This window comes from Corvus cornix, chromosome 3 (assembly GCF_000738735.6).
Source record: "Corvus cornix cornix isolate S_Up_H32 chromosome 3, ASM73873v5, whole genome shotgun sequence".
NCBI classification, from domain to species: domain Eukaryota; kingdom Metazoa; phylum Chordata; class Aves; order Passeriformes; family Corvidae; genus Corvus; species Corvus cornix.
Genome location: NC_047056.1, coordinates 23,664,278 through 23,679,723, shown reverse-complemented (window position 1 = coordinate 23,679,723; position 15,446 = coordinate 23,664,278). Strand labels below are relative to the sequence as shown.

Here is a 15,446-nt window from a genome sequence, read left to right as displayed (position 1 = left end):
CAAGCTGCTCTGTCACTCCTCCTAAGTCCTAACTCTTGAGCACGCCATGAGGTGAAGGAAAGCAGACTCTCTGTGTCTTTGCATCATGACATCAGAAACCTGAGTTATATCTACAATAGCAACCCTGACAACAATGAAAATTCCATTAAAAATCACTCACCGTCAGTAATATTTGTTCCAAAAATGTAAGAAGGTTTCCTACTCTTACAGCAGCTTTGCTGATGTCAGTGAATTTGTATTGACCATCTCAATGGACAGTGTTACATATCTGCTTGGACACTTGTGTCAGAACTGAGACAGCAATGTCCTCAGTGCATGACAGCCAAACTGATGCCATGCTTGAATACAAGGTGCATTTAACTTATCAATGGGGCAGATGTCAGACAAGAATACACTGGTGTAACTTAAGTACATGCCATTCTTTAATAAATAAAACCATACATTAAACACTGCACACTCGGAAGAAAAAGTATTTATAGATGATTACCAAATCATTGCACTCATCAAAAAATAAATAAACATTAGTTCAACATATTCAATGGTTTAGAGAGAACTTTGTCAGAAAGGCATGCCCTTGCTTCAAATAAACTAGTATAGTTCTAGTTAGGCAAAACCATTAAATTGTACTGCCTTACGTAAGAAATTACTAAAATCTCATCCATGTAGATAGTTGTAAGCAAAAGATGAGCAACGCCAAGGGAAAAGCTGGTAAAGAGCAAATTTCACCTTCAAGACGGTACAAGATGCAGAGGGCCCATAATCAGATTGCCCAAGCCATGTACCTCATCACAAAACCATCCTAACAGTCCAGAGCCAGTTCCTCATTTTATCTGATCCTTTTAGAATCAGAAGAAGCAGGTCTTATAGGGTCATGCTTCCCCTCTAGAGCCTTTTGTCACTCTTACAGGAGAGCAACTACATTTTTGACAGTTAGCATCACCTCCAGTGATCATTCTCCTGCTGACACTGGTGTTAGCACAGAAACAAAAAATTCTGTCCATAAATGGCTTAGTTCTTGCAGTTAGGCTGGTAACAGGCTGTTCCAAATAGGGAAGGTGGAACTGTCTGAAGTAAATCTAGCGAGCCTCTAAAATGAGTTTTGCCTTGAGAAACATTATGCTCATGAATCTGTCTAGATACAGACTCGTGTAGGCTGCCTTCTAGTCATAAACACATTTGAGAAAAGTTCAGGGCAAATTTTTTTCCAGTTCCACAGTAACCTAATAGTAATAATGCTCCAATTTTTAAAGCAGCTTCTAGGTAAGAATTTCAAGGAGTTTCCCAATGATGATGCCATTTTACAAAGGGCGAAATAATGATGTTAAGCAGCTAAATGCTTGGAGTCAGCTTTGCCCAGCCCTTGACCTTAACACAACTGAAGTGAGGGTTCCTGTTGATTTTGGGAAGAAGGGAATACTTTGGGAATATTCAAGTCAGACCTACCTTGGCCAGACATGACAGCCTGTGCAATAGGCTTTGTATGTTCCTGTCTTTCTGCAGATCCTGCATAAAATATTCACACCTGCATGCAGCATGCCTGCAGAGAAAGCAAGAAAATCCTCAGCTCACTGATGTTTTCAAGCATACAGAGTAAGTAAGGCTGAAAAGTGAACTTTATGTCTGAAGAACTGGCACCAGCCTTTAGAAAAGCTTAGATCCTACTTCAATTCTATTTTCAGGGGGCTGAAATATTTTGAAAATTTGACTGATGGTGTGTTGGAGGGTGATTTTTATTCTGCTGTAGTGAAATAAACAATCATTGCCACCTGAGAGTAGAAAATCTTGTCTTTGAATAGCTCATTTGAGGATTATTTTCTCTCAGACTCTGGAAATCCCCAAGAAAGAGGGACGTCCTTCTTGCTCAGAACTTTCTTAGAAGAATCCTTATAGCCTTCTCTATAACCATCTATCACTACCGTTACCTTAAAGCAAATTATGTTGAAAGCTGTTAAGAACAACTTACATAACTAAATAAAGCCTATAGAAATTGTGGGAGAGAAATAACAGAAAAGATAGCATGCATGACTATAAAATAATTTAATTCTTTTAGAGAGGAATCTGGGCATATCTGCTTTATGTGTGCACTGCAAACACTATATTAACTGTGGCAGTAGAAGTACATCAAACAAGAACCAGATACATCACAGAATTCTTTACTGTTCAGATTTTATATTAAATCTTGCAACGGGCTTTACGTTATTGTTGTTTCAAAATCTCAGTGAGTTTTCTGGTCCTTGTCTTCAAGACTGTGCACATGTGATTAACAGCTCTGCATTCTCAGGAAGCATGCAGATAAAACTTAGTTCTGCAATACTTTCAGGTCTGCCCATCAGCTTCCAGGTCCAGGTAGTATATCTGTAATACACACTCATTGTCATTATTAGATGCAGCATCTATTGATTCTTTGAAAAAGGTTACAAGTGGGAAAGCAGCCATGCCAAACACCAGGATCTTCAGCATTTCACAATCAAGTACCTTTAAACATTTTGACATTGTTGGGTGGTTTCTTCAGGAAAATATTTCATCACCCAGAAGAGCAAAGCATGTGTGGATTTTCACTGAAACTTCACATAGGTTTTCCTTGTCGAAATTGAACTGTTTCATCTGCATGGAGTTGCCAGTCAATAGCTCCTCTTTCATTCAATTTAGCACTGCAGCAGAGAAGACTGGAGAAATGACAGCCAAGTGTGTTCTGCTTGTTCTGTTGCCAGGGCTTCAGTTGCAGAGCTTCCGCTGTGAACTTCACATATAGTCTCTCAGGGACCTGTAGCTGGTACAAGAAAATGTTATTTCACATCAAAAGCTACAGTACTTGTATTTCATATCTCTTGCATATACACACATGAAGAGTCATAAACCCAATTAGACCGAGGAGGGTATATGCCCATCCTTGGAGAGAGAAAGCTCAGTCCTGACAGTGTTATATATTTTGACTTCCACTGTGTATATATTTATACAGACTTGTGCATGTGTGTTCTGTCATCATATGGTACCACTGAATTCAGGACAGCTGAAGCTATAAGCTTATCCTTTCTGCATATTTGTGTGACAGAAATGTGGAAGCTCTCCTCTGATTAAACAGAAGTTTCACAATAATCTTCATTTCTCTTCCACTCAGAGGGAAGTGTATTCTGCATTTCATGATCAGTACTTAAACATTTACAACTGGATCATCTCTCCCTCTTTCTAGACTGGGATTTTTTGGGCCCTATTTGGAGTATAGTGCATGCATCCATTTCTCCTGTACATGCCCAGAAAGGATAAGCTACAATCTTTCCTGAGCTTGTATGCGCTCCCCTGAGAACAGAAAGTCCTTGCAGTGTTCTAGGGCTTTTTTTACCCCTTTAACCAGAAGGGTCAAAGGATCAAAACCTTCTCTTCACTCAGAGTCTGCACTGTTAACAGATGCTAACAAATGTTCAGACACACAAGTCTGTTTCTAGGAGAATGAATTTTCAGATGAAATCACCTCAGAAGCCAAGGGAAGTCTTGTGACTGCTCTACCTGGGACCATTTTGTGCCTGGTACAAAGCAGCCATCTTCACATTATCACAAAGCAGGAGAGCTCAGCATGCTTTTTGGGTTGTTTTTTTTAGGAAAACAAGAACACCAGTAGAACGCAACTGGGCCAAATTCTCTGCAGTGGAAGAAGGAGGTCAGCTCTGTGGACTTCAGAGTGCAGATTTGCATCTGCAATGGTAACATATGTGGCTGAATATTTTCTTGATCTCATTTTTTAAATGTGTTTACTAGATTTTATTTTACCAGTAAATTTATGCAAGTATGATTTATATGTAATAATCCCCATATTTTTTTAATTACCTTGCCATAAAACCTGAATAACTCTCCCTACTTTGATCTCCAACACATTCTGGAGAATACTGCACCAGGCATGCCTAAATCAGTTAAGCCATGCACAGAGCTGTTCCTGCAGGGAAGCTTTCCCACATCAGAAGATTGTGTAATAAAACTTAACACAGCTCATTAATTTTCTCTCTTAACCAATGCATCTGACAAGAAGTGACTTTGAAAACCTAAAGGAATGACACAACTCTTATACTTTGCGTGAAACATCTGTTTCCAGCTCCTTTGCTATTAAATTGACATCTTTTTATTTGAAAAGTTCCTTTTATTTCCCAACTTCCTGCAATTGGTAATGTATATATCCCAAAGAGCTTAAATTCACAGCTTTTAAAACTTGATTAACTAAATGCTGGGTTAGTCCTGTCCCAGAGGAAAAATGCCTCTTGTGTAGACAGATTAAGTGGTACAGCTATGCTTTTTAATCAATTATTAAGAATTTGTTTATTCAAGCAATGTCAGACTTCATAAAGCATCAAAACAGACTTCAAATCCCAAAAAAATGTAAACACCACTGTGATTGCATAGGAAAAATATTAGCATTCTTGGATCTGGAAAATCGATAGAAGGTGAGCATGTCATACTCGCTCTCTCATCCATGAAGGCCACAGACAACATCAGGTTTCCAGCTATGAAGACCCACAAAGCTACTTGCAAAAGCAGAAGTTGCAGAAGTCTTGCATGAGGAATTAAGGTGATTTTCAGCAGAAGCAAAACACCTTAATAACCATGACTTTTCCTTTAAATTCCCATCACTTACCCCCATATTCTTATTAAACTGCTCCCTCAGATTTGCTGCCTTAGTTCCTGGTAAATTGAGGAAAAGACAGAAATAAATATCATGGCAAACTTTTTCAAGATCATTTCATGTTATGTGCAGCTATCAAGCACAGTTAAATTCTGGAAGATTCAGTTCTAGTCTGATGAACAAGATGAATGCATTTAATTGCATGTTGTGTTTGTATGGAAGTTAAGTATTGTTTGGTAACTCTGGTAAACCAGCTACACCCTACCAACTAATGCAATTTTAAGGCTTTTGAACTTGTTCATGTACCCCTCCACCTTCAAAAAGCTTTAATCTTTAGTGTAGTTTAGCAAGGAAGACTAAGCAGTGAAAAACTATAATAAAATGTTTGGGAATCTTTAATTTTAGAAAATTTTTAGGAAAAACAGGTCCATATTTCATATTATGAGCTCCTCCTGGTGTCTTGATTGCTCTGAAAAGATGCTTTTTTTTTCTAAATGGTCCAAAGATTGTCAGTAAAGAGCCAGTCCTGGAAGTCACCTAATCTTCAGACATAATTTTACATTAGATTAATTGGGCAGCACCCTGATGTCACACCCGGTTTGGTGGAATTACGTAAGTGTACAAAGTGCACACAGGAGCCTTTCCTGGATGGGGATCTTAAACAGAATCAACTGGGGAATAGCTTGTTTACCAAGAGGGAGCTTTCTCTCCTCTTCCTTTTTTTCTAGACTGTGTCATCCATCAGCTTTGCATGGAGTTTGAATCCGGGCCCGATGCTCGGCTGCTGCCTGGGAGCCTGGAGGTTGCTCACTCTCTCGGTTCAGTTTCTAGGGAAGAATAAGTTTTGCCAGATCTATTCTCAACCCCTGTCAGTGCCAAGTGTGGGCCTTTTTCTTACACACACTGCACAGACGAGCTGCACACGAAGGAGTAGGTTAGCATGACTCTTTGCTACATTTACACCATGGTGTAAGGAGTGCCCGCTATCAAATAAACTGTGAAGCTTGTGGCAGACTGGCAATTAATGCTGTCATTTTACAGTCCCAGTTAAATCAAATGCACAGCCAGAAAAACAAAAAGAAGGAAGGGGAGGAGAAATATGTCCCTTCTAACATTGCCAAGCTATGCAGTAAGTGGGAAAATAAGGCAGTAGGAGTCCAAGATGAACACAGTACACATAATTTATAGGATCAGAGCAACTGAGCAAACAGAGTGCGCCAGAGATTTTTGACACGTGGGGAAGACTGCACTCTTTAACCCATGCAGCTTATTTATTTTGGAGAACAAGAAGATGGCTGAAAGGTGCATTGTAGTATGAATCAATCCTGATATTTGCACTTTGGTACCAGCTTGGTGCATCAGTGGCACATTTTAAAGCATGGCTTAAACAGACATGCAGGTATAAAGATGCATGTGGCAGGAGGGATTGGACCACCTGCTCTCTCCCAGCCTGCTTTGCTCTGGTAGTTCTTCTCACCAGAGCTCAGCAGATTTTCCTTTATTTTCATGTTGGAGTGATAGCCAACTTCACTAATCCTACATGTTTCATACCAAAACCTTAACAGGATGGAACACGAGGGTGACTCACCTGAGGAGCTGTTGAAGAGCAGGTCTGGGCTGCCATGCAGCCACATCCCAGGACATCTGGGTGGAATGAGCATTAGCAGCTGTAGCCACTTGTTCTGTCCCACAGAGAAGCTTCAGGTTGCCCAGAAGTCTCCATACTAGCCAAACACAGTACTAAGACATACTTTACATATTTTAGGAGTCCCATCTCAACTGCTTAAACACTCAAGAATGCTACAGATCAGCCACCTTCACCCTGCGAAGTAGGTGATTAACATGGCTGTATTATGAATGCAGAAATAAATAATTTACCCATGTTCACATAGGAAGACTATGGCCAAACTTGTAATAGGATCCAGATTTTCTGCCTCCCACTCTGCTGCACCACAGAAATGTGACATATTTCCACAAGCTGTGCACTAGAAGACAGGGAAAGAGACAGGGAGAAGTCATAAAGGAAAGAAAATCACCAAGTAGTGTATGGCAATACAAATCTCTCTTCTGCTGTGGTGGTTTAGTGTTTGCAAGTATTAAGGGAAACAAAGGAACTGTCCAAACTTTCCAGGAACAATTACCATTTAGGAGGTCTGAGGAAAGAGGTTCATAACCCAGATGAAATTTTCATTCTTCGCCTTATTTTCCTACTGCATAAGAAAGACAGAAATTGCAATTCTGAGAACTAGAGCGGAGAGGGAAGTAAAGACGTGCTGAATCATGTTTAATAAAAAGGTTTATAGCCATTCCTAACAGGATTCTATCCAGCTGGCACATCACATTCCTATCAGAAGCTGCACTCAGTGAATTAGAGGGTGTGTTATTGCTCCAGCAATCTCACCTGGAGACCTATTTAACCTCACTGTAGGAACCCCATTTATTCCCTAGTAAATCTAGGCCACCAGAAAGTATCATGTAATGATTAAAGTTAGTTTCACATGTCCTGCTTCTACCTGATATTCCAGCCTGAACTGGACCCATTCACAAGAGAAGAAAGTAGAACTATCAAAGTTAAGTACTGGCTGACATGATTGATGCCGAAGAGAATAAAAGATAGAGAACAACACTGGAGAAATTGGCCTCATACAAAAACACAGCCTAAAATTTATGCCCAACTTTTTCTTTTTTCTGCAGTACCACACCAAATATAACTCTGTAGCATGTAGAACTGGGTGCAAACCCTGTGCAAGAGCTGAGAGAAAAGAAATTGATGCCCCGGTCTCCTTCATACCATGCCTTCACATTTCTCTCACCACTAGCCATTTTCTTTCTCTCCTGTTTCATCATTTTTCTCCTCCACTAGAGCAGAACTTCAAAACATGAAATACAGTGTCCTGTGAGTGTAATTTAAAGTCCTATGGTAGAAAACTTTCAGCAGTATTCATAAAGCCTCACTTATTGAACCTTTGGATTTCATTCATATCTGAGATATAAAAAAAAAGCACAGACAAATATTCTGACACAAAGAAACTACAGATGATAAAATGCATAACTTACATGACTTATGAAAAACTGCATTACTGTAAAGTGTGACTATACAGAATATACAGAACAAGATCAATTGACAGGTCAGGAATTATGATACAAAGCAAGCATATGCAAATTGGGAGTCGCTCCTCAGCAGATGTCGGGAAGCATAATTAGTTCCAGCACAAAGCTGTCCAACAGGTCTGAGCTTATTGGAGAAATAACGTTATTACAGGGCAACATGCATGACTTGGGCAAATTACTGAGTTTACAAATGAAGCAAGACTGGCTTTGAGATCCACACGAACGGAGAGGTTTGAAAAATTGCCAATAATATGAAAAGCCGGTGCCAAGTTATTCTGGAATCCATATATCTGCCAAATCAGTTGCATATACTGCAGATTAACCCGGTGATACAGGAAGAGAGGCAGGAAAGCTGCGCCTAAGATGTGGGTGCCATTGGAATTTTGCAGCTGCACTTGAGCTATAATTGGAACCAGTGGCCATCACTTGCCCATCGTGGGCCCATCACGTGCCTATGCCACGCACATCCCACACCCATCCCATGCACATCCTGCACCCATCCCATGCCCATCCCGTGCCCACCCCTCTCTTATCACTCCCCAATCATGCTCCAATCAAGCCCATAACGCATCCATAACATCACAAATCACCCTCTAATCAGGCGCCTATCACACAGCTTTGGAAGGCCCACGGAGGTACGAGGTCCCTTAGGTTCAGAGTCTGAGATGAACATCACCAGAATATGAAATTCCAGTTAATGATCCAGTAGAAAAAGCTTAACTGCATTCCACTGTATCATAACTGGTTAATTTCCTACATGCTTATGCAAATACAAAGTTAACTTCTTTCACCAGCACGGCGCTGAGAGCTCTGTGTTCCTGTCTAGGCTCACATTGCAACTACAGCACAACCAACAAATATTAATAAACATCTTAAGCTGCTCTAACCAAACAGCTCTTGATTCTTTTATAGGGCTAAATTACATAAATTAACAGGAAGATGCAAGAAGCAGTGGTCATTAAATGTTTTTAATGTGTTTGTTTTGCACTAAAGCACAACAGCTTGTAAAACTGTTTTACAATTTTTGTGGTAACACAAGTCAAGAAGAATTTTAGTGCAGCCAGTTCTCTCAGAGCAGTTAGAAAAGCACCATCATTTGAACTCTTTCAGTGACCCTTTCTGCTAAGAGAAGTAGCAGTAGATCTAAGTCCTCCTAAGAAAAGAGTGCCTGAGACAGCCATTAAAGTATCCACAGTCAGCCACATTTTGGGTCCCATCTGGTGTTTTCATTTGCACCCATGAAAAGTGAACACACACTAAATGGTGACATTTTGACTGATGTTTTCCACAGCCACTAAGTGCAGAAGTGTAGGACTCGTAGGCATCGAGGAGCTGTATGCTGTCTGCTTACACTGGTGGTATCATTTCTCCTTGGGACTGTTGTCACACTTGAGCTTTTTTCCACACATCTCTGGAATATTAGGCAAATCATGTAATCATCTCTGGACTTCATTTCCCCTTTTATAAACTAGGGATAGTATTTTCCAGCTTCGAATGTCACAAACTGATATTTTCTGGAAGAAAATATTTGTTTCAGCTTTCAAATTTCTACTCAATGAATTAAACTCTACAGCTAATTAGAGGCATTTTTACAATTACCCCTTCTGGCAGCAATCTGCATGTTTGCTGCAAGCTCAGAACATTCCCATCACCATAATTTTTACACTGAAGCATCCTCTTTTTTTGTTTGGTTTTTTATTTGTTTTGGTTTTTGGTATATTTTAGAATATTCACCTTAGCAGTAACAGAGCCATTTTGAATTAACTTTCTGCTACACCCATACATTTAATTGTTGATATAGGTGAGTGGGAAGTCCTGGGAAAGTCAAAAATGTGGGGGATTTGAGGAAATAATGAAGCCAGCAAAAGGATAATGAGCTAAAGTTGGGAGCAGGACTAGAAACCATGTAGAATAAATCACTCAATTATAAAAATTACCTTTAACTAGAACTAAAGTGTGGTGTTCTGAAACCTAACTGGAGCAGAAGACTTTGCTTTTACTCTCATGTCACTAGACCTCCTTGCTAGGTATGGTCCATTCAGAAAGGGCTATCTTCTACCCACAGAAACAGGTCAGGTTAAAACCTCCATGGAGTTTCACATCAACTCCTGTTTCCTCAGTCTTCTAAGGTCCATGGCTGGAAAGATCCCTTACTCCAAGCAGACAAAAAAATCTTTCCCTGTAAATAACAAGGGAAGAAGTTTCTACAGAATATAAAATTTAATAAAGATGCACAATAATGGAGGTACTGTGAATGCTAAAAATAAGTAAGTCTTCAAGCATGATCAGAGCTAACACCAACAGGCCAACACCCAATATCTACCAGGTTGTGGCAGAGCTAATACGGTGACAAACATGGCTGTTGTAGGACTTCTTATGTCATTTTCAGAAGCAGAAGCCCTGGTGCATCTGAGACGGGGTTGAAAATGTTCCTTCTTCCAATGGTATTTTGCCAAGCAGTTCCTGCACTTCTGGCTCTTGCACTCAAACTTTCCATGCTGGGATGCAGGAAAATCCCACCCAAATCCCAAGAGCTTTTCATAGCCATACCCTGAGGCACCCACACAAACTCCCATTTGTCGTCCTTGTGTCCTATCTCCTTTTACTGGCTCTAGGCAGCAACCTTCTGCTCATGGTTTTCAGGGTTGCCAAAGGCTTCCTGCTCAGTTTACTTCTCTCTGGTTTAGGGTCTGCTAGGAAACATGAACATTTCATACCCAGGATGATGTTAACAATTGAGGGCATTGTTTCACTTCATTATTTTTACAGAAAACAGTGACAGCAGTAAATACAGTGTGACAGCTGAAATTTCAGAATTACCATCCTGAAAGAGAGCTCTGTAAGGTTCATAAAGCTCACAGTTTCTTAAAGAAAAATTGGTTTTTACTCCGGGCATCTTAGGATCACAGGGTAAATTACTTTGAGTAATAAAAGAGCATGAGACAAGCTGAATCTCTGAGCTTGAGCTCTCCAGCTGACTTTTACTTGTAAGGGATTTTCAGAAACTGGGAATAGCTCAGAAAAGGGTCACAGGAATGGGGCTGCGGCTGGAAAACCAGTTTTTTTCCTGAAAGACTCTATAGATTCAAACTTATCCAAGGTAATTTGAATGCTTGGCTTGATCATAGTTTATAAGCTCATCCATGCCAAAAATATTTCCCATCCTATAAATCATCAAGTCTGCTTTAAGCTTGGAGACAAGGATATGAAGAAGTCCAATGGCTAGAACAGACAAAATCAGACTGAAAATAATGTGCATTCTTACTAGGTAGGTAAATTAGCACTAAAATAGTCTACTAGACATAATATATTCCCTGTCACTTGAAAACTTAATAGCAAAACCAAATGTCTTCCTAAAAAAATAAGATTTGGTTGAATTCAGGTCTACAAGCTCAATGTGAGAATGGCTGGCAGAAATGGTTAAGTCACTGTTAGGATCTGCCCTCTCTCTTGAAATCCAGGAATCGATGCAAAAGCTGCAGTCCTGTGAGAGTATTGTCACACCTTTAATAGTAATTGTCCATTCATGCACAACTACAAATTGTTGTTACTTATCAAAATCAGAGAAGCCTCTTCTTACACAAGGCAAAAAAATGTGTACCTCTCCATAATTTCTAACTGCAGACTCCTGTTGTTGCAAGTCCACAAGCCTCTCAGTAACTTCACAGCTTGCTCAGTTTGCTTAGAGACTTAAAATGTGAGGGATCTTTTCTGGCAAAGCAGACTTTGCTAATCAATAATTTTCTGTCCCTGGCTTTACACCTCTGAAGATTAATCAGGAATATAAGGTGGGAACCCAGTGCAAGAGCCCATGAGAGAGCCCAGTAAAAGCCAGGATCATTCAACTTCTGGATTTTTACCAAAAAAAAAAAAAGCCCAGAATATCCCACTGACCACCCATGAATCACAACGTTCTAAAATCAAGTATTTTCTGAAAATGGCTGTTTAATAAGGAAAGCAAAAGCCAAGCTACTGCTTTATGACATAGGCTTTGCTTGTATATTTCAACAAGTACAGTTTGTTCTCCCACATAATACTTTCTCAAGTATTGGGAAATGCATGTAGTACATTTTCTAAAGCATAAATAATTTTCTGAGAAGTCACTAATGAACCCTGCTCTAAACCCTTTGAGAAGCTGAAAATACTGGCATTTGGGAGCAAAATTAGGGTATCGCACAAAATTCCCAAATTTCTCATGCACAAGTATTTCACCTGACTTTGGTGAAAATAAAATTGATGGACACTCTGCTGTGTCAAGATTATGACTACCTGATGAATGATTGTTCCTGTGGGTGACTCTGCCCTAGAAAGGTGTGCTTTTTTTCCTCCACCTCAGCCAAAATGAATTAGCTCAGCCAAAATGAATTATTTTTGGGGCACTTTGTAGTGACATTCTAGAGGTCCTTTTTTATGACTTTTATAACTGGTTATTTGAATACTGGAGTGACATTTAAATATATGTCCATCTATACTGTATATAAATGGAATAAATAGTATATAATTTGCTTCAAAAACATTACCATCTTGAAGATAATAGAATGTGACTAAAATTTATCCCCTTCTGGCTCTCTTCCCACTGAAGAATTACAGTTTTCCCTGGTAACTCTAACCTGCAAGAAATTCAAAATATTGTGGGTTTGCCAAGTAGAACAGGACTAAAATGACACTGCCAAAACATTAATAACTCATATGCATAGTTCAATTTTTAGAGATTTTTAGGACCATCCAAGACAGGCACCATCCAGGTCGTTATTGATTTTAGACCATGATTTGAATATATGAAAATACATTAAATATTTCAGCTGTACAAATCTCTAGAGCAATTAAAATATAAAAGTTCTGGAACTGCACTATTAAAATTTTAACTAGACAATAAATCTCAGGCTGTGGGGGACCATCAAAAGATTTTTATTGCTCTGTTCTTGCTTTTAACATAAGGATGGTTACAAATTCACTTATTTAATTAATATTATGGTTACATGTGAAATGTTAAAACAACACTGAAGTTCTTGATCTGTAGGTGACTGTTCAATTTTCTCCAAGACATTGCTTAGGAAAAAAAGCCTCTTCTTTACTGAAGTTTTGTGTTTTATAAGCAAATCCAAGTGGTTTTTAAACAATAGTTACAATTTCCTAGACATATACCATTTCCTAATAGGAAAATAACTCTTGATATGATAGTAGTCAGAGCCTACTACTTGTTTAATTTCTCCTTTTAGACTTCTCATAACTAGATAGAAAAGTCACAAGAAAAATGCAACTTTCATTAAACAAGCTGCAAAATAGTCATCCCTGAGAAGCCACTGGGGTATGTTTGTAATCAAATAACTCTCTACATTACTAATGCCTATTTCTGGCTTTCCTACTTTTCTCTGAAGGAAACTGCTCACTACTAAAATATAGCTTTTAATTTGTGGATGGTAAAAATTTAGTACTTAATAAGCATACTTACCAAGGACTTTTAAAAAATTAATAGAAACCAAATAAATCTTGGCTATTAAAAAAAAAAAATCTGACACACAGGTTGAGTTATACCAGCCAGCACAAGTACACAGTAAGATTCCAGATGTGCTATTTTCCTGTACACTGACAGCTATCAAACCCACCCCTGCAATAAAAAAGTCCTGAAATGGGTTTTTAATCAGGTCTAGATTTCCATTAGCCCATGAGGACTGATGTCTGTGTGTTGTGGTTTTTATTCTTTACAGCACATGCCATTGCTCTTAATATGTGGGGAACACATATTAAGTCTAAACCTTTTTTCAGTAACCTCCTGAAATGGATTTTTTTCATATCTAAATTGAAGCCAAATAAACGTTATTAACAGCTGTATTTTTACAAAGTATTTGAAGGAAGGGTTCAACTCAGGATTGCTCAATTAACATTTCCCAGGCACCACACAAGGCCAGAATGTTCGATGCTTGGACAATGTTAAAAAGGCTCTGAAGTATGAAAAAATGTCAAGGGAATTCAAATAACATGACAAGTTTCAATAGAAATAAAATAAACCCCAATCTTTCTCTTTGAAAAACACTCAGAGGCTGGCTTTGTATTAATTCCCATCTTCCTGGAAACTGTTAGATAGCTATCAATTTCTTCTTATATATTTATTGTAAACATTGGTACAAGATGTTCGGATTGTTTCCAGGAAAATCCTGTTAGTTACAGTTGTACAGAATCAATTTCACATAAAAATCATACAGCACAGTTACAGACAAAAAGAAATCTGTAGGCATCTAGGGCAATGAACAAACCACTGTGGTTTAAATCCTTTGCAAAGCTTTAGCAGAACAACTGGCATCAGTAAAAATACTGCAAATTAAAGATATTAGAAGAAGCTGTTTAGGAAAAAGTATTTAACCACAGTAAAAAGGCGAACAGAAAAAAAAAATTACTATTACTATTACTATTGTTTGAGTCCTAAAAGGATGTAATTTACCTCAATCACATCATGCAGACCAGTATTTGGGCTCATTAAGAAGCTGGCATATTTCTTTACTTTGAATAGATATTGAGAATGTGACATTTTATACCTTTGAAGTGCAAAGATCATTTGCAGTTACTGCCAAATTAATAGTCCACCATACAAAAAAATGGTCAGCCATGTGAAGCTTCTGAACCAGCCTGTCTTCTGCCTTCCCAGTCTGAACGTAGATAACTAACCCTCCAAAAAGCAAACCCAAAATGTATCAGAAAAACCTGACTTAAAATGTCAGTGTAAAGGCATGGTATGAATCACGTGCAGAGTTTAAACTGTCTGTCAGCAATTTCAACACAGACTTTATTTCTGAGGTGAATATGGAGAGACATGTCTGGTTGGTGAAGAGAAGGGTTTCCATTTTGCCATGCCAGGTGAGTCATTCTACTTTTTTCTTCAATTCATCTTTATAGCTCCTACTGGACTGAAGTAACAATATAATTTTATCTCATTCTAATCTATGGCAGTGCTTAGTTTTCACCATACAGACCAGCAGATCCATGTACTAAACCTAATTCAAAGTTAGAACAGGAAATCCTGGTCCTCTTAAGTTTTTCAAGCCTGTCTTTTTTCCTCCTGCAAAAGGCAATGAGTATGCTGTGATACTGCATACATATTTGCCCATCACCTCACCTGTCCCCACAGGTACTGCATGTCTGGCACTGCCCCATGCTATGAAGTATAAGCAGAATTCCAACTGAGATCAATGAGGAGGTCTGTTTAAAAGCCAAAAGCAGGCAAACCTTCACATCTGGAAATTATCCTTGGATTGTCATAGAGCAACAACAACTTACACTAGCTGAAAAGCCATCTCAGGAGGATCTTCTTGCTCCTCTTTCAACTTCAGGCTTGTTCCCAGAAACAACCCAAGTCCTGACAGCATCAGAGCCTCATACACCATCTCAGCTCTGAGAGATGAAGCTTTACAAGAAATAAAGACTCGACAGCAGCAGCCCAGCTCTGCAGCCAACAGCCGCATCCAAGGAGGAGACTCCTTTGCCATCCCTAATCTGAACAACCAAAAGAGGGAAGCAAAAGAACAGGACCAGCTACACTGGCCTTGCCTTTGTGCACAGGAGGGTTTGCAACCTGGGCCTAATGCCTGGAGCCCCACTGTTTTCCTGGGATGCTGCAGGGAGTCTTCTCCAAGCTCAGAGGAGACAGGAATCGGTCTTGCATCTCCCTCATGGTGTCACTTGCTGCAGTCCAGACAAAATTCACATCAGAGTGCACAGTGGCACCCATACT

At 39.2% G+C, this 15,446-nt stretch overlaps 1 long non-coding RNA gene across 1 annotated transcript in view; it reads right to left on the bottom strand.

Moving 5' to 3' along the window:
- Positions 1–398: 398 nt before the first annotated feature.
- The window catches only part of LOC120411722, a 50,994-nt gene continuing 35,946 nt past the window's right edge, over positions 399–15,446 (bottom strand). The window contains exons 3-4 of the long non-coding RNA XR_005604227.1: positions 4,622–6,594; positions 399–2,770 (exon numbers count right to left, since the gene is read on the bottom strand). This is a non-coding gene — a long non-coding RNA (uncharacterized LOC120411722). The remainder of the gene's footprint in view (positions 2,771–4,621; positions 6,595–15,446) is intronic.